We start from the raw sequence: 25,065 nt of genomic DNA on the forward strand, positions 1-25,065 counted from the left end.
GACACAGTGAAAGACACAAAGTGTACAAATCTTTATTCAATTTCCACCACCAGGAAAATAGGAAAAAAACTCCTCTTTATATCTGTCAGCCAGAGCTCTCTGATTGGACGAGATTAACAATCCCGATCAAGGAAGCCATATTCTATGAGATCCACGTGACTGACCTCATTACAATCACTGTATCCCTTCTCCTCTAAGTCCAGGGATGTAGGCTGGTCCTTTATCGTGTAGCCTCAGCTATGGGTGGTATGTATTGGACCATAGTCCACCTCTTGCACCTGGAGCATCTCGGAAAAACATTCATTCTCTTCTTTGGGCGGTAAAGGTGTTAAGGCAGTGACATCCGCCATGTCCATCTCAGATTCCTTCAATGCTTGGTATAGCTGGAAAACCATGGGTACTAACAGCTTTTCTGGCTATTCTGAGAGATGGGATATGTTTTGCTCCTGCCCCATTTGCAAGTTTGCAGCATTCCTGTCGTCCACGTGATTGTTCAGGACCAGCTCAGCTACACAAACTTTGTAAGTCACAGGATCCACCTCATGTCAACCTCACCTCTTACCCATGCATGACCATTCCCGTGGTTCTGGCACCAAGTTAGTTACCATGAAGTAAACCGTCTCTCTTGGTTAGAGGAGTCTTGCATCTGACATTGATGTTCCTAATGTCGTTTCAGTCTTCCCCTTCCCCCAGGTCCAGGAAGGTCAGATTTAACCTGGTGAGGAGTCTTCTTGCCATTAGCAACTCTGCTGGAGCTGTCCCTGTAGTTGCATGAGGGTCAATCCAATAATCAAATAGGAATCAGGACACTTTAGTATCTAGGGAGGCTATAGGTTGTTTCTTTAACCCTGCCTTCAAAGTTCAGATTGCTCTTTTCACCAGACCATTGGAAGATGGATGGTATGGAGCGGTCTTTATATGCCAAATGCTATTCCAATTTAAGAAATAGTAAAATTCCCCACGGGTAAACAATGGCCAGTTGTCTGTCACTAACACTTCCAGGAGCACGTGTATTGCAAAAGATGCTCGCTGCTTTTCTGCTGTCATCCCCATGTTTGATGAATGGACTGTACGTAGGTCCATCCACTTTGAACGGACACCCATGATGACTAGAATGTTGAGCCCATAAAAGAACCAGTATAATTGCTGTGTAACCGAGTGTAGGGTTTACCCGGCCATTCCTATGTATATGGGGGAGCTGCTGGGCGGTAATCTTTGTCCTTGTTGGCACTCTGGGCACTAACGCAGCTATGTTGGCATCCAATCATGACCACCAGACATAACTTCTAAACAACACCTTCATTTTGGACACCCTCGGATGACCCTGGTGAAGTTCAGCCAGTATCTGGCAATGAGCCTTGCTTGAGACAATTCCTCTTACTCCCCATAATAAAATGCTATTCTCTACTATGATCATGTCTCGCTGAGTCCAGAAGGGTTTCAGTTCTGGTCGCAATGGCCCTTTTGTTTCACCCATCACCACCAGCTGTTTTGGTTTTGTCAGGATCGGATCTTGCGTCCACAGTCGGGTATGGTCAACAGTGACCAGAACGGTGTCAGGGAAGTTTAAAACCAGAATGGACTCATCCAGCAGCGGCAGCACCAGCAGCATATCCATCAACAGGAGGCGGTTCGAGGCATCCACATGTGTTACTTTTTCTCCTGGATGGTGTTCCTACTTGTAATTGAACTCTCTTAGCATTAGAGCCCACCACTGAATTCAATCTGAAGCCATGGGTTGTCCAGCTTTGTCCTTTTTAAGTAGCACTAGGGTTTATGGTCCATTACTATTATAAATGTAAGTCTGTAAAAGTATTGGTGGAATTTTCTCACACCAAAGATGACTGTCAAACCTTCCTTCTCTATCTGAACGTATTTGCGCTCAGCATCAGCCAGGGTCTGGGAAGCATTAGCTACAGATCCATCCATGAGCCAAGGGTGCAGGAATTCAAGACTAGGGGGCATATTTTTAATGTGGGAGGAGAAAGATTTAAAAAAGACACGAGGGGCAACTTTTTTACATAAAAAGTTCACGTGTGGAACGAACTTCCAGAGGAAGTGGTGGACATGGATACACTTAGAAAGTTTAAAAGACATTTGGATAAGTTCATCAATAAGAAATCTGTTACTGAGCTTTTGATCATCTGTCCTAATATGCATAAGTCAGTGTCAAATTTTCTTTGCTAATGTTTCATTGAAACATTTTGGAGCATATTTGCTACTTTAGAATTTCTCTGTTAATACAAAGTATTTGTTGTGGTTCAAGCTCCTGTTACTCTGTCCCTTATGAGTAAATATGCACAGCCCCTAGATGGCGCTATAATGAGATATAACATTGAAACCAAAGACATATGAAAGAAATAGTAGAATTTAGATTAGATTAGATTACTTACAGTGTGGAAACAGGCCCTTCGGCCCAACAAGTCCACACCGACCCGCCGAAGCGCAACCCACCCATACCCCTTTACCCCTTACCTAACACTACGGGCAATTTAGCATGGCCAATTCACCTGACCCGCACATTTTTGTGACTGTGGGAGGAAACCGGAGCACCCGGAGGAAACCCACGCAGACACGGGGAGAACGTGCAAACTCCACACAGTCAGTCGCCTGAGTCGGGAATTGAACCCGGGTCTCAGGCGCTGTGAGGCAGCAGTGCTAACCACTGCTGTATAATGACCTCATCTTTCAATATTTGCCTCCTGGGTTTACCAAAGTATTTAACTATTTGCCATGGATATAAAAGTAAGCAACAAGAACACAAGAAAGGTGGGCAGGAGTGGGCCATTCAGTCCCTCAAATGTGCTTTCCCATTGAATAAGACCATGGTCTGCCCCTGGCCTCAACTCCTGTTTTGTAAAAACCTGCTGATGTTTAAAAATAAAATCTATCTACCTCCTCTAGATATGGAGTATAAAAGCAAAGAAGTGATGCTGCACCTCCACAAATCATTGGTCAGGCCATATTTGGAGTACTGTGTTCAGTTCTGACTGCCTTATTTAAGGAAGAATGTTAAAGCCCTGGAGGAAGTGCAAATAAGATTTACTAGAATGATAACAAGAATGAGGGATTTTAGTTACAAGGAAAGATTAGAGAAATTGGGTTTATTGTCCTTGGAGCAGAGAAGTTTAAGAGGTGACTTTATTGAGATGTTCAAGTGTGTGAACAATTTTGCCAGGGTAAAGAAGGATATTCTGTTTCCACTAATTGATGTGTCAGTAACTTGGGCTCACAATTTCGAGATTGTCAGCAAGAGAGCTAGGAGTGAGGTGAGGAGAAACTTCTTTACTCAGAGAGTTGTTAGGATTTGGTATGTGTTGCCAGGAGAGTGATGGAGTAGATTGCATATGAGGTTTCAAAAGAGAATTAGATATATATTTGAAAGCGATTAATTTAATAGGCGATGGAGATAAGGCTGGAAAATGAGATGAGCTGGGTTGCTCTTTCAGGTGTGGGTACAGACAAAATTGGCCAAATGGCTTACTTTGTATTGTAAAATTCTATGATTCTGTATTTCTTTAACCACCTTCAGTGATCTAGCCTCTTTGCTGTTGAGAATTCACTGCCTGCTGAAGAGAAGAAAGTCTTTTGCATCTCAGTTTTAAATGAGTGGCCCCTTATTCTGTAATGATGGATCAAGGTTCTTCCACTGGTGAAACATGGAATCATTGAGTCTTACAGCACGGATTCAGACCCTTTGATTCAACATGTCCATGCTGACCAGACATCCCAATCTGACTTAGTCCCATTTGCCAGCATTTGGCCCATATCCTCTAAATCCTTCCTATTCATATACTGATCCAAATGCCTTTTAAATACTGCAGTTGTATCTGCTTCCACCCCTTCCTCTGGCAATTCATTCCATATACACACATCACCTTCCACGTGAAAATGTTGCCCCGTTAGGTCCCTTTTCAATCTTTCCCCTCTCACCATAAACCTATGCCTTCTAGTTTTTGGACTCCTCTGACCTGAGGAAAAAGACCTTGGCTGTTTGCCCTATCCATGCCTTCATGATTTTATAAACCTTGATAAGATCACTCCTGTCTCCAATGCCCAGGGTAAAAAGCCCCAACCTATTCAGGCTCTCCCAGTAGTTCAAAACCTCCAATCCCAGCAATATCTTTGTAAGTTCTATCTGCACCCTCCCAAGTTTAACAACATCCTTTGTAATGAAGGATGATCAGAATTGTACTTAGTATTCTAAAAATGGCTTCACCAATGTCCTATACAGCCATAATATACATCCCAACTTTTATACTCAATGCTCTGACCAATGAAGGCAAGCATGCCAAATGCCTTCTTCACCATCCTGTCTACCTGCAACTCCACTTTCAAAGAACTATGCACCTGCACCCCAAGGTCTCTTTGTTCGACAACACACTCCAGGGCCCTACCATAAACTGTATAAATCCTGCCCTAGTTCGCCTTACCAAAATGCAACACCTCACATTTATCTCAATTAAATTCAATCTGTCTGTCCTCGGCTCATTGGTCAAGATCCCGTTGTACTCTGAGATACTCCTCTTCACAGTCCATGACACTACCTATTTTGGTGTCTTCTGAAAACTTACTAACTCTCAATATCTCAACATTCTGCTAAGCCCTCTTAGGATGTTGTAGTTTTCAAAAAGACCACCCTTAATTTTTTTAAACTCTGAATAATAAAGACCTAAATTGTTTACTAGTTTTAACTTATCAATACCCTCAACCCAAGATTCAATCTAGGCAATCTCTTTTGAACAGCTTCCAATGACAGTTTATCCTTTTTTGACATCAGGGAACTAATCTGTATACAGTATCCCAGATGTGGTCTCACCAACACCCTATACAGTTGGAACAAGACTTCCTTATTTTCAAAGCTTAAAAATGTGTTGCTGGAAAAGCCCTTCTTCAGGAACATCGATTCTCCTGTTCCTTTGATGCTGCCTGTCCTGCTGCGCTTTTCCAGCAACACATTTTTAAGCTCTGATCTCCAGCATCTGCAGTCCTCATTTTCTCCTTCCTTATTTCCAAACTCCAACATTCTCAGCAATAAAAGACAAGATTAAATTTGCCGAACTATTTGACACACCTGCATGTTAAGATGTTACATTTCATGTACAGAAAGACCCAAATCCTTCTGTGCAGCAATTTAAATAATATTCTGTCTTTGATTCTTCCTATCAAAGTACATGACCTCACAACTTCCTGCATTAAACTCCCTTCACCAAGTTTTACATATTCATTCAACCTCTCTGTATCGTTTGCAAAATCCTTATGTCATCATCACAATATGTCCTCCACCTATTTTGTAGCATTGGCAAATCTACATTACACTCTCCCATTCCTGCAAGTCATTAATAATGGAGGCTCTAGGACTGATCCTTGTGGCATTCCAATATTCATGTTTTCCAACTTGAAAAAGTCCCAGTAATGTTGACTCTCTACATTCTGTGTGTTCACTGATCCTCAATCCATTGTAACACTTTACCTCAAAAACCATGAGCTTCTATCTTGTGCAGTAATTTTTTATGTAATACATGATCAAATGCATTCTGAAAAATCCAAAGACAATATTTCTACCAATTCCCCTTTATCAACTCTGCTTCTTAGATTAGATTAGATTCACTACAGTGTGGGAACAGGCCCTTCGGCCCAACAAGTCCACACCAGCCCTCCGAAGAGCAACCCACCCAGATCCATTCCCCTACATTCACCCTGACTAATGCACCTAACACTACAGGCAATTTAACATGGCCATTTCACCTAACCTGCACATCTTTGGACTGTGGGAGGAAACTGGAGCACCCAGAGGAAATGTGTAAACTCCACACAGACAGTTGCCCCAGGCAGGAATTGAACCCGGGTCCCTGGTGCTGTGAGGCAGCAGTGCTATCTACTGAGCCACTGTGCCACCCCAAAGATCCTGAAAGAACTCTAGTAAATTTATCAAACATTCTAAATGTTCTGCTGTTTGTTCCTTCATAATGACTCAAGCATATTTCCAAACATAGATGGGAAGTTAACTGGTCTATGGATTCCTCAGCAATGTTCCAATTCACTGGAATCTTTCCAGAACCCAGTGAGTTCTAGAATATTTTGAACAATGTTTCCACTATCTCTACAGCCATTTCCATTAAATATCTTAGATGCAGACCATCAGGTCCTGAAGACTTGTCTGCTTTTGGTGCCATTAGTTGGTCAAATGCATTGTCCTTCATGTTAGAGACTGTTATAAGCTGTTTCCTCCCATTAGCACCATATCTACCAGTTACATTTGGGGTGGTTATAGTGTTCGCCACTGTGAAGACTGATGCAAAATATTTGTTTAGGTTATCTGTCATAGAGTCATCGAGATATACAGCATGGAAACAGACTTTTCGGTCTAACTCATCCATGCTGACCAGATATCTTTACCTAATCTAGTCTCATTTCCCAGCACTTGGCCCATATCCCTCTAAACCCTTCCTATTCACATGCCCATCCAGATGCCTTTTAAATGCTGCAATTGTACTAGCCTCCACCATCTCCTCTGGTAGCTCATTCCATACACACACCACCCTCTGCATGAAAATGTTTCCCCTTAGGTCTCTTTTATATCCTTCTCCTCTCACCCTAAGCCTATGCTCTCTAGTCCTGGACTCCCGCAAGCCAGGGAAAATACCTTGTCTATTTATCATAGCTATGCCCCTCATGATCTTATAAACCTCTATAAGGTCACCCCTCATCCTCCAACTCTCCAAGGAAACCTGCCCCAGCCTATTCAACCTCTCCCTGTAGCTCAAATCCTCCAACTCTGGCAACACCGTTGAAAATCTTTTCTGAACCCTTTCAAGTTTCACAACATCCTTCTAATAGGAAGGAGACCAGAATTGTATGCAATATTCCAAAAGTGGCCAAACCAATGTCCTTTACAGCCGCAACCTGACCTCCCAACTCCTATACTCAATAATCTGACCAATAAAGGAAAGCATACCAAATGCTTTATTCACTATCCTATCTACCTGCAACTCTACTTTCAAGGAGCTATGAACTTGCACTCCAAGGTCTCTTTGTTCAGCAACACTCCCTCAGACCTCACCATTAAGTGTATAAGTCCTGCTAAGGTTTGCTTTCCCTAAATGCAGCACCTCGCATTTATCTAAATAAAGTCCATCTACCACTCCTCAGCCATTGACCCACCTGATCAAGAGCCCGCTGTGGTCTAAGGTAACCTTCTTCGCTGTCCATTACACTTCCAATTTTAGTGTCATCTGCAAACTTACTAACTTTTCCTCCGATGTTCAATTCCAAATCATTTATATAAATGACAAAAGGTAGTGGACCCAGCACTGATCCTTGTGGCACTCCACTGGTCACAGGCCTCCAGTCTGAAAAACAACCCTCCACCACCACCCTCTCTCTTCTACCTTTAAGCCACTGCTGAATCCAAATGGCTAGTTCTCCCTGTATTCCATGAGATCTAACCTTGGTAACCAATCTCCCATGAGGAACCTTGTTGTACACCTTACTGAAGTCCATATTGATCATGTTCACTGCTCTGCCCTCAATCCTCTTTGTTACTTCTTCAAAAAACTCAATCAAGTTTGTGAGATTTGCTTTCCCACATACAAGGCCATGCTGACTATCCCTAATCAGTCCTTGCCTTTCCAAATACATGTACATCCTGTCCCTCAGGATTCCCTCCAACAACTTGCCACCACCAATGTCAGGCTCACTGGTCTATAGTTCCCTGGCTTGTCCTTACAACCTTTCTTAAATACTGGTACCATGTTAACCAACCTCCAATCTTCCAGCACCTCACCTGTGACTATTGATGATGCAAATATCTCAGCAAGGGGCCCAGCAATCATTTCCTTAGCTTCCCACAGAGTTCTAGGGTACACCTGATCAGGTTCTGGGGATTTATCCACCTTTATGCATTCCTCCACCTCCGCTGTATCTGCTCCCAGGAGGTCCTGGGCCTCCTCCACCACAATTCCCTCACCACTCGACGCTGGAAAAGCACAGTTGGTCAGGCAGCATCCAAGGAGCAGGAAAGATCACAGAGTGCTTCAGGGAACACCTCCGGGACACCTCACCAATCAGCTCCACTGCCCCATGGCCCAACATTTCAACTCCCCCACCCACTCTGCTGAGGACATGCAGGTCCTGGGCCTCATCCACCAATGCTCCATCACCACCTGACGCCTGGAGGAAGAATGCCTCATCTTCCTCCTTGGAATACTTTAACCCCATGGCATCAATGTGGATTTCACCAGTTTCCTCATTTCCCCTTCCCCTCACCTTACCCCAGTTCCAACCTTCCAGCTCAGCACCACCCTCATGACCTGTCCTATCTGCCTATCTTCCTTTCCATCTATCCACTCCACCCTCCTCCCTGATCTATCACCTTCATCCCCACCCCCATTCACCCATTGTACTCTTTGCTACCTTCCCCCACCCTCCTCTCTGACCTATCACCTCCATCCCCACCCCCATTCACCTAATGTACTCTATGCTACTTTCTCCCCACCCCCACTCCCCTCTCATTTATCTCTCCACTCTGCAGGCACCCTGTCTCTTATCCTGATGAAGGGCTTTTGCCCGAAATGTCAATTTTCCTGCTCCTCGGATGGTGCCTGAACTGTTGTGCTTTTCCAGCATCACTCTAATCGAGACTCTGGTTTCCAGCATCTGCAGTCCTTGTTTTTGCCTGGTGTCCCAAAGGTGTTCTCTGAAATAATCCGCAAGACGACGTCCTGTCTCCTTGATGTAGAGGAGTCCACACTGGTGCAATGGATGCAGTAGAAGTACAGGTAAGTTTCTGACGTATGTGGAAGGATCCCTTGGGGCCTTAGATGGAGGTGAGGGGAGTAGTGTGAGCACAGGTTTTGTACTTCCTGTGGTGGCAGGGAAAGTTTCCAGGAGTGGGGTGTACAATGGGGGGGGAGGGGGTGTGTGGGCATGGACCTGATGAGGGAGTCACAATGGGAATGGTCTCTCTGGAATGCTGATAGGCGTAGGGAGAGAAATATATCTTTGGTGGTGGGGTCCATTTGAGGTGGCAGAAGTGGTGGAGGATGATGCGTTGTATGCAGATGTTGGTGAGGGGAAGGTGAGGACGGGGGGTTGTATCCTTGTTGCATTGGGAAGGGTGGGGTTCAAGGGCAGTGGTGCGTGAAGTAGGGGGGATGTGCAGGAGGCCATCGTCAACCATGTGGGAAGGGAAATTGTGATCATGGAAGAAGGAGGCCATCTGGAACTTTCTGAAGTGGAATTGGTCATCCTGGGAATAGATGCAGTGGAGGTGGGGAAATTGGGAATAAGGAATAGCACTTTTACAGGAGGTAGGGTGGGAGGAGGTGCCTGGCTCCAGTTTCACTTCATCCTTCACCACAACCTATGCTTTACTAAGCAACTTTTTATTGTACTTTCAGCATTTTGATTTTAATTAAATTATAAACTTGGAATTATTGTTCATTCCTTTCGAAAAGGAAATTGATTTCAAGTGAGGAAAGCAAACATGATTGAAATAAAATAAAATATTGCAGATGCTGGAGATCTGAAATAAAAAGTATGCTGGGTCTGGAATTGAAGATGTCTCCACAGACGCTGCTGAATTGCTGCAACGATTTCTGTTTGGATTTTATACGTCATTCAAACTCCTGTATATGTTAAACAGGTGCCACTATCTCCCCAGTACAAGTCTGCATGCTTCACCAACTTAGTCACCTGCTGTCATTTTCAGTTCACTTGGGAAGTCTAGTGTGATATTTTCTAATCAACCCGGTCGGAGATGCTGTGACAGATCACTGGAGCAGGTAGGACTTGAGCTGGGTCTCCTAGTCCAGAGGGAAGGACACAACGACCAATACACCACAAGATCTGGAAAGTCTATCTGTAATTTGAATCAGTTTTATGTGGTAAAAAACTTTGGTGGATGATGGTTAAGTTTGATGTCAGCATGAATTGCTAAATTGTATTTCTTGCCAATTGACCATCAGCTGATGTATATCCCATAATACAGGATTGATTTTTGGAAATTAGCGTTTTTGGGGGGGTTGAATATTTACCATTAGCTTTCCTTCAGTTACCATTTTAATTCCAAGCATTCCTAATAATTTAGAATAGATTCCCAAGATGGAGACTGTATTAAGTTAAAATTAGAAATAGCAGTGTTTGAAAAGCATCCATAATAAATACCATCAGTTTCATTTTGGCAGCATACTTGAGATTTAAACAGCGTTAGATAATGTAATTGTAAATATTAATTCAAATGCGACTAAGTAGGAAAATTGCAATATTTTCCACATCTCCTTACAGATTAACGTTCAAGTTTCTTTGCTCTGTTGTTCGAACTTTGTTATACTTTGCCCTAAATGACAATTCATTAGGAATTGACAATGTCGTAGGAAAAAGATGCATGGGTGAAACTGAAGGAAACACATTGTTGGTGTTAAAAGGTTTCTCCTGAAATCTGACCAGGCTGCAGCTGCGGATGTCATTTCATGCGCTCACTGCCAACCCCCATCCTCTTCCTGGCCAGTTATTTTTTTATTTTCGCCCGGTCGAGCGGCTTCTGTTGGAGAATGGAGTTGTGGGTTTAGAGGGTGGGGCTGTGGAGCCGAACCCTCCTCACATATCAGCTGCTTCAGGCGCAGTTCGATTATTGTGCGTGAGAGACGGTCCATTTGTTTCTCTGCATCAAGTGACATCGTGAGGTAAGGGACGCAATTTGTTTCTTTTTCCTTATTGAAAAATATTTTATTCCTCCCAGTTGCTGAGGAATGTGCTGTAGGTAGGAATGAATGAGGGAGTTGTGATCTCAATGTGTTAACTCGACCTTTTGTTGTAAAATAGGCAATTGCTTTGGGTAATGTGCGTCTCTTTCACTAACTAATGTTCTCGGTGTGGTTTGGAGTTGAAGTAGCTGACAATCTTTTTTTTAATGTGGAGTTATTCTTCGCCTTGCACAACTGTTCAATTTTTTAAAGCTCTGTTAAAATCTGGAATATTTTAAACCAAATGTGGCTGTTTTTCCGTCTAGAATTCTGCAGACTTAAAAGCAGTTCATACTTGTCTTAAGGTCATCTCTGTGACTTTATTCTTCGCCTTCGTTCACATTCTGTGTTAATTCCTTGGCTTGGAGTGTTGTTTCCGTCTCTAATGGGCGTTAACCGAGGGTTCGCTATTGATCTAATTCAAGTTTTGCATATTTTCCAACAAGCTATGAGAATGGAAGAACGCTTCTTTTCATTGAAAAATCTTCAAATGGTTTTTTAAACTGGCTGTGACTTTTAATAAAGTATTTAGTGCATGCAAACTTTCAGAAGTTAGTAGTTTTATTTAAAAGGATCGTGGTCCTTAGGGAGGATGAGTCATTAGGAAGAATCGCTGATGAGTAACGTTCTAATGTATAAGCACACTTTTCCATTTTTAAAAACGGTTTATCTTCTGGTAAAGCTGAAGAATTTGGGCTATTTTTATTGCTGTGGTGGATTTTCACTCTTCTGCCATTTATAGAAGTCCATGGCTTGTTTTCAACGAGTTGACTTTACAGTTGGACTGTTTTTTTTACTTTTATGAAACAAATTGCTGTAAGTTTGGCTTCATCTTTTTTGAGTGACAGGCTGAGAATCTCCCCTTACACAGACAATCGCAAAGCAACGTGCCACGTCCCAGATCGGTTATAATCCAGACCCATTGAGCTGTGGAAATTGACCAGTTAACCAGTCTGGTGTTTTGCATTTGTGACAGAGTAATGGCTTGGTATGGAAGAACTCAGAGTAAAATACTGGAGCTAAAATGATCAAATTTCAGTGCCTCTTTTTTTTAAAAGGTAGCAAATCCTGCCAGGGTACACTATCTGCAATTGGACCAAGTACAAGAAAAGCTGCTAATGTTTCTAGAAATGTATTCAAGAATTTTTAAAATTCCTCTTAACCACATTGGCTTCACTTACAGTAAGGTTGCTTGTATAATTATTTAAAAATAAAGCAAACACACCCACTTTGAGATGATGATCTGATTGTCCAGACTCAAGATAGTGAATCTCAGTTAAATGGGGGATGTAGCCCCACCCTGGCACAGTGAACTTGGCAATGAGCAGCAACTGTATATGTGGATGAAACTTTCTTTTAATGATGGTTAGTATGAATCATTGCATAATTTCATATTGAATTTAAGTACTTCTCCCTGAGTCTGTTACACTCAAGAAGCACTGACCATGAGGATGTTGTCCCTGTTTTCCCTCCTCAGTTGAAACAAAATGCTGAGAGACAATAGTTTTATCTATTCCATCTTTGTCTCACTCAAGGGCTTAGAATAATGATCGCCCATGTGTACAGAGACACGAGTTCTTGGTCTTCTGTCTCGAGCAGCAGATTCTTTAATGAATTGTATAGTTACTTTACAGGGAGGAGCATGCAGATAAGGCATCATACATTGAGTGACTGTTACAATCAGCGAGTGTCAATCGTAGAGATTAAGCCTTTTGCTGTTATACAATGAATGTTATTAATCTTGTTAACTGGCTTCACATGGATACTTTCCCCTTGTTAATTGACCTTGCATACCGAATACTTCCAATATTGTTAAATGGCTGTACATAACTGCTTTTCCACATTGTTAACCCATTATCCTTTACTCCAGCATCCTGTTGTTAACTGCAATTCTTATCTGATCTGAGTCATGCTTGGCTGAACCTCTTGTTTCACAAACTTAAATTTTAACTTTTTTTTCTCTCTACCTGCTCATACCCTATACACATTCTCGGAGAAAGTGGAAAAATTACAATCAAACCCCCATCATGATCTTGTCGTTTTAAACCATATTGCTACCGACTTCTGAATCAAGACTCCTAAATTGTGCCCCATCTAAGCAAAGTTAATGTTTTGGGTCCAGTAACTTACCAAAGGTCACCGGACCCGAAACGTTAACTCTGCTTTCTCTCCACGGATGTTGTCAGACTTGCTGAGCTTTTTTGACAACATCATTTTTTGAATAGTTTTGCTATTTGCTATGAGAGAAATAGCAAACTGGATAAACTTGCTGGATTAATAGGGGAAGTCACTCATTTTGTGAATACTAATCTTTTTCTTCCTTTCCTACAGTTTAGTGAATAATTATTTTGCGTCCATAATCTGCATTGGAAAATTCTCATTTTGCATAATGATACATTAGTTTCTGTAAGGTTTCATGGGATTAAACCTGTTTTAATTGTTACTGCATTAAGTATTCTATTTTCTCATCAACATGTTCAAAGATGTTTTTGTGCACCTGTGGAGCAGGTGGGACGTATCTCCTGGTCCAGAGGTAGGAATGCTACCAATGTGCCACAAAAGGCAATTAATATGTGATGTATTCAGTTGGCTCTGGCATTTCTTTTTTTTTTTTGCAGATTAACACCAACAGTGTGGGTTAAATTCCTGCATTTGGTGAGGGTATCGATCCTTCTCAAGCTCTTTTTTTTTTCCCTTGCCTGAGGCATGATGACTCTCACTTTAAACACTACCAGTTGTCTCTCCAGTGGGAGAACAGCTGTGTAGTCTATTAAGACTATAATAACTCTTGTAGCTGCAAATTTACCTTGCTATATTGCTTCCATTGTATTCACTAGTTTCTTTATTTTACATCCTTTTTTTTCAGAACTTTTTCTGAAACTGTCTCACATAATGATCAATTTTAAGTGTTTTGCACTTTTTAAAAAGTGCAAATTGGTCTATCTCGAGCAATACGATCACTTGTTGACACCATACTTCCTTTTGAAAAATGCTATGTTGATTTTAAAACTTAAATCACTTTACAGACGATTGAGAATTTTTTTAAAGCTATTGCTAAATGAAATAATAAATCAAACTATGATTTGCAGTGAAGTCAATTATGACTCATTAACCTGGCATTTTAATTTAATGGTCATCAACACTTGACTGCAATTTTGTTTTAATGATTTTTAAGAAAACTATACTGAAATCAGTTGGCAGTTAAGAATCTTCTATAGGTGTCATTTTCAAATCCCTTGCCCAGTATTTTGGGTCAAAATACACCTGTAAATGATGTGTATATAGAATAATCCTTAGCAATACATTGCTGCAGTCACTGAGCCAAGTGTTTGTTCAGGTGTGGTTTATTGAGTATAATGTATACTGGAGGAAGTTCAGGGAATTGATCAAATTCTGAGGAAGCAAACTTCAGTTTCAGATGCATCTCCCACACTGAGGAAGCATGTGGGGAAGTTTAATACCACGTTGTTTTTGGGTTTTCATAAGGTGATTTCCAAACACAACCTAGCTGAACTGAAGAATTCAAGAAATAATATGGGTTTTCTTTTTTCTTGAGAATGTGTACCTTAAGTCATTTACCAACAGTGAAGTGAAAGCAGACTTAAATGAAGGTGCTCAAAAAATATTGCAAACAATTCTTCTTGACTGCAGCTGTTATTTACAATATCAAGACCTCAGCAGGTGACAGTTTGATATTAAATATCTCATCGAGCAACATGTAGCCTTCACTTTAAAAAAAAATGTGTATACATCTTCCAGCTAAATTTTTCTGATATCTCATTTAGAGACACAACTTCTAACTTACATTGAGTGAACCCCTTTATGGATACTCATTGGCCATTATAAATGATCAAAATAGTTTCGTTAAAATATTCCTGTTTAAAAAACTATTGGAGGTAAATGGAATAAGTGAAGGGGATGAAATAACCTCCAGTTAATCTCAACAAAGAATTGAATCTGGTTGTGGTCTCTTTAAACAAGGAAGTGTTTTGGAATTGCGATCTAATATTAAAATGACAAATATAGTTCCGTACTACTGCTTTTCTGAATTTTGTTTCTTTGCCCTGTTTTTATATGTACCCATTTGAAAGGTTTGGGTGTAAATAGCAACAGACACATGCCATCAGCATCCATCTGAAAAAGCTTGTCAACACTCATTTAATGTCACTGTTTAGATTAGATTACTTAGTGTGGAAACAGGCCCTTCGGCCCGCCGAAGTGCAACCCATCCATACCCCTACATTTACCCCTTACCTAACACTACGGGCAATTTAGCATGGCCAATTCACCTGACCTGCACATCTTTGGACTAGGCATTTGTTACTGAAGGTAGATAGTTGATGTGATCATTGCTTGCAGACTGACTTTAGCCAATTGTATTCAAGATGATGCTTTCTCATGTACAAATCTCTGTAAGAATTCTGATCTCTTTTTAAGACAAAGGGTTTAGAGGGAATTGAACAACTTTTTTTTTCAAATTGTGAAATCATATCTGGCTCATGGCAAGGATATACACTTAGGATCAAAATAGCCTGAGGAGTGGAACTAGGGTTCGGGAGAAGTTCTTCATTGAGATTCTTTTAGGGGATGCAGGCGCATAGTTGGTTGAAAGTGGAGTCTCAGGTTGACAGGATCATTAAAGGTAAAAGTGAGGACTGGAAATCAGTAGATTAGTGATGCTGGAAAAGCACAGCCGGTCAGGCAGCATCCAAGGAGCAGGAAAATCCATCAGGATTGAAGGCAGGGAGCCTCCAGGGTGGAGAGAGAGAGATGGGAGGGGTTAGGAGTGGGGAGAAGGTAGCAAAGAGTACAAAAAAGGGGATGAAGGTGGTAGGGCAGAGAGGAGGATGGAGTGGATAGGTGGGAAGGAAGATAGGCAGGTAGGTCTGCTCATGAGGATGGTGCTGAGCTGGGAGGTTGGAACAGGGGTAATGTGGGGGGAGGGGAAATGAGGAAATTCGTGGAGTGTATATTGATGCCATGGGGTTGAAGTGTTCTGAGGCAGAAGATGAGGCGTTCTTCCTCCAGGCGTCCGGTGGTGAGGGAATGATGGTGGAGGAGGCCCAGGACCTGCATCCCCTTGGTAGAGTGGGAGGGGGAGTTGAAATGTTGGGCCATGGGGCAGTGGGGTTGATTGGTGCAGATGTCCCGGAGGTGTTCCCTGAAGCGCTCTGCAATTTTCCTGCTCCTTGGATGCTGCCTAACTGTGTGCTTTTCCAGCAGCACTCTAATCTAAGATAGTTAAAGGTGTTTGGCAAACTTGTCTTCATTGGCCAATGCATTGAGTACAGGAGTTGAGAGGTCATGTTGCAGCTGTACAGGACATTAAGGTCAGTTTTGGAATACTGTGTAAAATTCTGGTTGCCCTTCTATAGGAAAGATGTTAACCTTGACAGGGTTCAGAAAAGATTTACAAATATGTTGCCAGGGTTGGAGGGTTTGAAGTATAGGGAGAGGATGATTAGGCTGGGGCTATTTTTCCCTGGAGTATCAGAGGGATGACCTTCATCGAGGTTTATAAAACCATGAGAGGCATGGATAGGATAAATAGACAAGGTCTTTTCCCTGGGGTGGGGGAGTCCAGAACTGGATGGTATAGATTTAGGGTGACAGTGGAAAGATATAAAGGGCAACTTTTTCATGCAAAAGGTGGTGCGTGTATGGAATGAGCTGCCAGAGGAAGTGGTGGAGGTTGGTACAATTGCAACATTTCATATACCCATCCAGATGCCTTTTTAAATAGGAAGGGTTTGCAGGGATATGGGTCTAGATCAGTTCAGGATATCTGGTCAGCATGAATGACTTGGACTTGAGGACTTCTGTACTCTTTGACTAATGAGATTATGTCCATATTCTGTGAATTTGAGAATGGGAGGTAATCTCATTGAAATGCATAGAATTCTTAAGGATAGATGTTAGGATGTGTCACAGCTAGGGTATATGGGGAGAGTAAGTCGTGAAATAAGGGGTTGATCACTTTACACTGGGAAATTCTTCAAAGGGCTGTAAGGCTTGGGAGTCCTCCACCCTCACGCAACGGATGTTTGGTTGAGTATATTCAAGTTTGAGATTAGTGAGTTTTGGATTTTAAGGGAATTGAGGCACATGGCATTTGTGTACAAAAGTATAAATCTGTCAGAATTTATTGAATAGCTAAGCAGGTTTGAGGAGACGTTTAACCTAATCCTACTTTGCTCCTGTTCTTGCCTGACTGTAGGCATTCTCTCGCCAGCTCCTCTGTGAAGGTTACTGTAGTAGCTTGCTCATGAGGGTATCTACTCAAATTCCCAGATAGTGTAGTAATTACAGCAAATGAATTCACTATCCACCCACCCCCAACCCCCCTCAGAATCCTGGTTCTAACTCCATTCATGAAGAACCAGAAAATAGGATATCCTATTTGGATTAGTGAATAGCAGACTTTCAACCATTTTAAGGGGAACTACCTACTAACTCAAGTTGTGCTTCAACTTTAAGCATTCTGTTTCTTCAGGTGGCCTGCTTAACTTTCAGCACCAGCTTTGGAAAGGATTGCTGAAGGATTCATAAGCATTTTATAACGCTATAGGAGTGGAAGGTTTATAGCTGACACCTTAGCTGTAACTCATTCAGTTTGAAATTCCCAGAGCGCACTTTTTGTGACATCCTTTTGCATCCTGTTCTCTTTATCTTACCAGTTTTCTGCCATTCCTCTTAATGTGTTCAAGACACATCAACAGCTACAAATGGACATGTTATTGATTTTGTCTTAAGTGCTGACCAGTGACATGCAGATTGGCAACTGTGATATATCCATAAAGAAACTGACCCAAAATATTACTGTTGGAAGCTGAATTCAAATTATCTGCCTTTTTAATAGCTAAAACTTCTGGCGTTAGGGATGCAGTACTGTTCTGTAGCTTTCCTCTTGTAACTTTCCTTAAATAGCTGCATTGAAAGTGTTTATACCAGTTGAACAATATAGAGTTTTAGTAGCAATGAGTGGTTTTTTTCATTTCAGAAATAGGAAATGTTACAAAACTTTGGCTTTCCTCTCGGCAGGTTACTTTGTAGTGGTGTCTGCAGCAAAGAATGGAGTTAAGCAGCTGGCTCAGTTCCTCATCTGTCAAGTCATATTTAGTCATTCTTAAATATTGCTAAATACACAAAATCTACACCCTCTTTAAAATATTCTTTTCAGAATTAATTTTGGCTGAGTTCAGAAGCAAAATCATATTTAATAGTACTGGTCAGTCTCCATTTCTAAATCTGTACTGTTATGCAGAAGGACAGTGTATCTTTGCAGTGTAGCAGGAAATGTACCATTCTGTTGCCCTCGGTTGTATAATTGTACCATGCTCCATGCAGGCAAGGAGAGAAATTGAATGGATTCTTATCTGTGAAGCCTGAATAAGAATTTAGTAGCAATGAGACTGACCAAACTGCAGCCTCTGGATTACACCTGACTGGCCCAAAATTCCCAGTAACTGCACTGATCAATCTGTACGTACTTTTATCGCTGGCTCAGACTACAATTTGAGGTGGGAATGGAGAGAAGGCTTTGAATAATGAATGTCACTGCTTCTTCCGCGTACTGACTTCAAATTGGTGAGGAAATCCAGGAGCAATGATTTGAGTTATGAAAATAAATAGCACACCATTTGAAACACAACATTTTGTGGGTTAAATGGAGCTTTAAAAGCCTAAGTTGGATAATCCTGAATTAGTGTAAAGTTGAAGGTTACTTGAGTAGAACACTAGTGAGGTGATTTTATAATGAAGTGTGTGTGGTATTCTCTGACACACCGCACTAGGTCTGGTTTTTCAATGATCAACTCGAGCCGAATTTTCTTCTAACAGGACTGAGGTCAAGGCATTTGATTCTTGTTCCATCATCTGGAGTATCAGTTGTGGGTGTCTGACTATAGGAAGGATGTGAATGCATCGGGGAAGAGTGCAGAAGTGGTTCACAAGAATAGTTCCAAGAATGATGAACTTTAGTTACGGGGATAAATTGAAGAAGTTGGCATCGCCATCCTTTTTAAAAGAAGGCAGAGAGATGGTCTTAGAGGTTTTCAAAATCATGAGCAAGTTGGACAGAGTAGATTGGAACAGTTTCTCTCTGTCTTCAAGTGAATTTGTCAATGTGGAGGCTACAACCAAGTGCCCCTGACATTTCAGGAGATTTTAGATTTGTTGCCAATGCTGAGACTTTCTCTTCTGAAAGTTACTGCTCCATTAGTTCATGGCAAAATAGTTTAGGCAGAAAATATCACTTGAAGGGCCCTAAATTATAAATTGCATAGGGCACAGTAAGATTTCACAAGAAGCAAATTGGCTGTTATGTTTTGTGCGTCATGGTGACTGCACTTGAAAAGTACCAAGTTCACTGTGAAGTGAATCAAGACATCCATTTGTCAAGAGTGGTGCAAAATAAAACCAGTCTCTCGTCACTGTCCACGCCTAGCAACAGCACAATATAGTTATCCTGTGTCCGAGTTACTGAGGTCCCTTACACTAGTGTTATTTAGTCATCTCTTCTAATTCTGAAGATGAACAATTTATGGTAGACATTGTTTGTTTGGGAAAGAATTCTTGTTAAATGGGTAGATTAAGCCTAACCAAATAACATTTTTTAAAAATGTTTAGTTTATCTCTTTCCGCACCCCCCCCCCCCCCCACCTTAGGTAATGTGTATATTTTAAAGCATAATATTTAGATCTTTTAAAGATGGTCAAATTTAATATCTTTGTATTAAGATGAAATAAGAGCCCACTGTACACATGCTACAGCTTTACATCTACAAATGGTTGATTATAGAATCCATACAGTGTGGAAACGAATGGCCCTCCAAAGAGTAACCCACCCAGACTCATTTCCCCCATGTTCTACAGTTATCCCATTACTAATACACATCCCTGAAAACTGGGCAATTTAGAATGGCCAATTCAACTAACCTGCACATCTTTGGAATGTGGGAGGAAACCGGAGCACCTGAAGGAAACCCACACAGAATGTGCAAACTCCAAACAGACAGTCACCCAAGGCAGGGATTGAACCCAGGTCCTTGGCGCTGAGGCAAAAGTGTTAATCACTGAGCCACCATGCTGCCCAAATGTTGCCAATTTTGTCCCAGTTGGTGAGGATTTTGTCGTCATTAACAAATGAGCAGCATCACTTCCCCCTCACCCCCAAAAAAGTTGGCTGACTAAACTCGATCACGAAAATTTTGCCAGGTCTCCAACTCTAGTATTGTGTGGTTGTTTAGTGGTTTCTATTATTTAAAATGAAGAAAAACAACTTGTGTTGAATCTATATTTAAAGATTGCTCTGGCAGAACACCATTCTCTTCCTCAAATTCACTAGCCTGTCAGTTAGAAATTAAAATCAGCGTGGAATCCAATAAGCAGCACCTAATGATTCAAGAATTTGAGTCCTCATCTTGGATTGATGTTCATGCCTTTGTGGTCATTTTGCTTCCATGAAAATGAGGCTACCTTTGTAGACACACAGACTTACAACTAATGACTGGTTCACAAATGCAAACTGGATACTCAGTCAGTAAATAAAGCTGACTCTTTCTCGAAGTGGCACTATTATGCAGCTGTGCTGTCAGTGGAGCAATTGCACGCTTTCAAGTTTGAGATTGGGCAAGGGGGCAGAAATAAAATAAAACTGTTAATTGTTCAAAGACATTCTGGTTCCAGTTTTGATTCTTGCAGTTGTTCAGTCACCTTTGCTACAACTTCTGTTCAGCTTGTGATGAGATGTGCCCTTCAACTGAACAAGAGAAACATGAATGGGTGGGGTCAGGCTCTTCAGACCCAGGGTTTGAGTTTGGCTGTCAGTTGAAGCTGGGGTTTTGGAGAAAGTTGCTGGTTGTGTCTCTCTCTGTTGCTGCTAGATTATTTGTTTTCTTTTAGTATATTCTACGGGATCAGTGAGAAGACTGTATATGTGATAACACTCTTTTTGTGCTGAATCTGCCTTTGCCAAAGCTGTGTATGGGATGCTGATATATTGGGACAGTTGATGAGTTAGATGTGTCATGTTATTGTTAAAGTTATGGTAATTCTTGGTTTTTATTTTAATTGTGGTGTAAGAATAGTGTTGTGCTTAAAGCCTCATAATTTGACCAATCAAACTGCATATGGAATGCAGTGCCTTTCAGTTGCCTTTAAATAAAAGTTAGGGTCTAAGCTATCTCCTTAATAAGGTTTGAGAGAGTTAAATCTGGTCCAGAGCTTCTCAAATGGCTTGTAACTTTTTTGCTAATCTTGTCCATTTCATCCACAGTTGAACCCTTTTCTTTTAATTTTAAATATTTTGCTTGATCTAGCAACAATAGGGATCCTTTTCAAATCTCTTGACCAGATTTTCACCACCCTCTTTTAAATCTTTCTGGTGCCTACGGTCTACTCTGCAATAGAAGAAAAGTCTGCAATTCTGTTAAGCTCTGCTGATAGCAAATAGCTTTTTGCTTTGTGGGTGCAACTTGATTTCTTAAACTTTCAGTTATTGGAACCTTCAAAGGGAAACTTGCTGCAGTTGCTAGATGGAATAATCTATCAAGTCTTTTTTATTTGGTTGTGGCTTTATACAATTGTACTCTGCCACTGCAGCAAGTGAAGGTTTAAATTGCAGTATAATGTCCCTGCCTCTGGGACAGAAGGTTCATTTCACACCTGCCAGAGGTGCATCATGACAGGTTCACTGGGTGTAGTAGCACGTATGTGCTATTTTTGAGTTTTCGGTCTGTTGAAGGTGAATGCTTTACAAGAGATGGATGGATAAAGCTGCGAGGGTATTTTTTAATTGACTCTGTGGGATGTGGGTGTCACAGGCACGGCTAGCATTTCATTCTCCATCACTATTCTCCATCTTTGAAGGCCTTGATGAGCTGCTGCTTGCAATGTGCAGCCCACTATGCCGAAAGGGAGTTTGAGGATTTTGATCCAATGACTCTGAAGGAAGGGTAATGACATTTCCAAGTCAGGAGGAGAAGTGGCTTGGAAATTTTATCTACCTTTTCAGTGATTTTGCAGTTGGTAGATCCACTGTACCTCGACTAGAATGGTTCAAGGACAAATCTGTTGGACTATAACCTGGTGTTGTGTAGTTTATAACTGTCCACCCAGTCCAGCACCTCCACACTTCTTCAAGATGGCAGCTCACCATCCGTCATAGCTTTACATACAGTATTGTGACTTTATTACTCGTGGGCAAGTTTCCAAGTTGTATGCTAACAATGCATTTTAGGGTGACATGGTGGTTGTGGTTGCACTGCAGTCTCAGTGCCAGGGACCTGGGTTCAGTTCCCACCCTGGGTGACAGTCTGTGTGGAGTTTGCATATTTGTCCCCGTGTCTGCATGGGTTTCCGTTAGATTACTTAGTGTGGAAACAGGCCCTTCGGCCCAACAAGTCCACATCGATCTGCCGAAGCACAACTCACCCAGACCCGTTCCTCGACATTTACCCCTTTACCTAACACTACGGGCAATTTAGCATGGCCAATTTAGCATTCACCTGACCTACACACTTTTGGATTGTGGGAGGAAACCGGAGCACCTGAAGGAAAACAACGCAGACGCGGTGGGGGGGGGAATGTGCAAACTGCACACAGTCAGTCGCCTGAGGTGGGAATTGAACCCCGGTCTCTGGCGCTGTCCCACCGTGCCACTCCAGATTACTTAGTGTGGAAACGGGCCATTCGGCCCAACAAGTCCACAACGACCCGCCGAAGCGCAAGTCACCCATACCCCTACATTTACCTCTTACCTAACACTATGGACGATTTAACATGGCCAATTGACCTGACCTGCACATCTTTGGACTGTGGGAGGAAACCCAAGTAGACACGGAGAATGTGCAAACTCCACACAGTCAGTCGCCTGAGGTGGGAATTGAACCCGGGTCTCTGGTGCTGTGAGACAGCAGTGCTAACCACTGTGCCACCCACTAGTTACTCTGGTTTCCTCCCACAATCCAAAGGTATGCAGTTTAGGTAAATTGGCCATGTTAAATTGCCCAATAGTGTTCAGGGATGTGTAGGTTAGGTGCATTAGTCAGGGGTAAATGCTGAGTAGCAGGGGAATGGGTCTGGGTGGGTTACTCTTTGGGAGGGTCGGTGTGGACTTGTTGGGCTGAAGGGCCTGTTTCCACACTGTAGTAATTCTAACTCTAATGTAGCCACAGAATCTCCCAGGTGTGAAGCAACCTGGTTGCTCTCGAGTGCTGTTTTTGTTTTGTAGCTTGTGGTGAGATGTTTTATAACTGACTTGATTGATTTGAAACATCAGCCTGCACTTTTTTTTTTGAGCTAAGGGTTATTCAGTGATGTAGTAAAACACCCCACCCCTGAAAACAGCATACCACTTAGTGGATGGCCTGTGGACAATCCTGATGTGTCTCATGATGTATTTTAACATTTTTTCTTTGATTTGTCCAGGACAGGTGATTTGGCTTTCAAAAAAGGGAAGTGAATCAACAAAAAACAATAATTAGGGTTTAACAGGGTGGATGGAGGTGTTCCCACATGTTCAGGGGCGTGCAAAATTACTGCTCTTAAGCATTTGTGCAAAGTCCAATAAGGAAGTTGGGAAAAATTCCATCACCCAAGTTTTTAAATGGAATGGGGAACTTGCAATCAAACAATAGTTAGTGAAAAACCTTGATGTAATTTGAGGGGGAAGTTGAGTAAGAAAGGAAAATGCTCAAAAGATGTATACACATTGAGTTAGAGATGGCTTGTTCCTCTATATTCCTGAACTATGCAGTGTTCACTCTTGTGGCTTGCATACCTTTGTAAAAAAAAGTTTTAAAAGGGGATGTGGTTAAATTGGTTTCAGGCTGAATCCCTCAAATCAGAGCCTGCTGAGGTCTTGCCTCCCTGCAGCATCCCTGTGGGTCACAAAGCTGGTTGTAAATGCAGCAGGTTGAAACCAGGGTATCCTTTTTGAAGTAATGACACACATGGGGCAATAACAACATTGCAGGATTTAAACAGGCTGGAGCTGCACTTCACTAAAACTCTACATCTACGGTACCAGAGTGTTCCAAGTGATGTTTAATGGTTGCTGTTGAGCACACAGGCACAACAGAAGAGATAGAGGTCACATGACTACAGCCAGTCAGTAAACTCTATCCAATTGCATTTTTAAACCCTTTTTTTTGACTTTGCATGCTGTTATTAGCAGTTAGAAGTAATCCATTGTGAGTAATTTTAATTGTTTATTTGGAGAACTTTGAGAACCATAGTTAGTTGCACTTTGTACATCATTATACAAGCATAAAGAGCCTTTGGATCATGCAGGTTTCCTAATAGTGTGCATGTGTGGGCTGTTCCTAGGGTGGTTGGTCTTTGACTGTGGTGTGTTGTTTCCATAGTAACTATTGCTACTGCTTGCACTGCTAGAGGATGGTGCTGCTCTGGGACTAATGGTCATTCTGTCTTCTGGTGAGGTCACAGGGCAGCTGTCTGTAGTGAAGGTTCAGCCTTTCTAGTTGTACACAGCTGTCTGTGGTTGCAATGATTTGTTCATGTTCACTGTGTATGTTGGAGGTAACTCTTCATTGCAGCTTTTAAGTTCCCATGTGCAGTGACTCTTTCTCCAGTGTGTTGCACTCTGCAGGAGCTGGGCATTAGTCAACAACTTAACAGTTCCAAGTAGAAGAGGAATTCTGGCTTTTTCCATCATCTTCTCTTTTTATGTCACTCCTATCCGTTACCACTTCTGGCTGACAGTTTGCCAGCAAGACAGGATATTGAAGCAATGTTAAGGTGACCCTTTCAGATATTGTAGTCTGTTAGCATTAACATGTCACCCATTTTTTTTTAATGAGACCTTTTTTGTTCTGTGCCTGAGTGGATTTTAAGTCCAACTTGACACTGACATTTTTTCACAAACCAATTGATTACCACAGCTACCTGGATTACACCTTTTCACCCTATCTCCTGCAAAAATGCCATCCCTATTCCCAATTCCTCTGCTTCCGCCGTATCTGCTCCTAGGAGGACCAGTTCTACCGCAGAACACACCAGATGGCCTCCTTCTTTAGAGATTGCAATTTCCCTTCCCATGTGGTTAAAGATGCCCTCCAACGCATCTCGTCCACATTCCACACCTCCACCCTCAAACCCTACCCCTCCAACCATAACAAGGTCAGAACCCCCCCCCCCCCCCCCCCCAAGTCCTCACTTACCACCCTACCAACCTTCACATAATCCGCCACCTCCAAACAGACCCCACCGCCAGAGATATATTTCCCTCCCCACCCCTTTACTGCTTTCTGCAAAGACCATTCCCTCCGTGACTACCTGGTCAGATCCCCCCACCCCCA

General features: G+C 42.0%; 1 protein-coding gene across 2 annotated transcripts in view; it reads left to right on the forward strand.

Moving 5' to 3' along the window:
- The first annotated feature begins 10,557 nt into the window (after positions 1 to 10,557).
- Positions 10,558 to 25,065, forward strand: part of gsna (gelsolin a) — an 81,001-nt gene continuing 66,493 nt past the window's right edge. Inside the window, exon 1 of one of the 2 annotated variants that reach the window (XM_060841468.1) lies at positions 10,558 to 10,685. The gene's annotated coding sequence lies outside the window, so the exon portion shown is untranslated. The remainder of the gene's footprint in view (positions 10,686 to 25,065) is intronic. The other variant, XM_060841469.1, reaches the window with a different exon arrangement.

Source organism: Hemiscyllium ocellatum, chromosome 21 (genome assembly GCF_020745735.1).
Source record: "Hemiscyllium ocellatum isolate sHemOce1 chromosome 21, sHemOce1.pat.X.cur, whole genome shotgun sequence".
In the NCBI taxonomy this organism is placed as follows: domain Eukaryota; kingdom Metazoa; phylum Chordata; class Chondrichthyes; order Orectolobiformes; family Hemiscylliidae; genus Hemiscyllium; species Hemiscyllium ocellatum.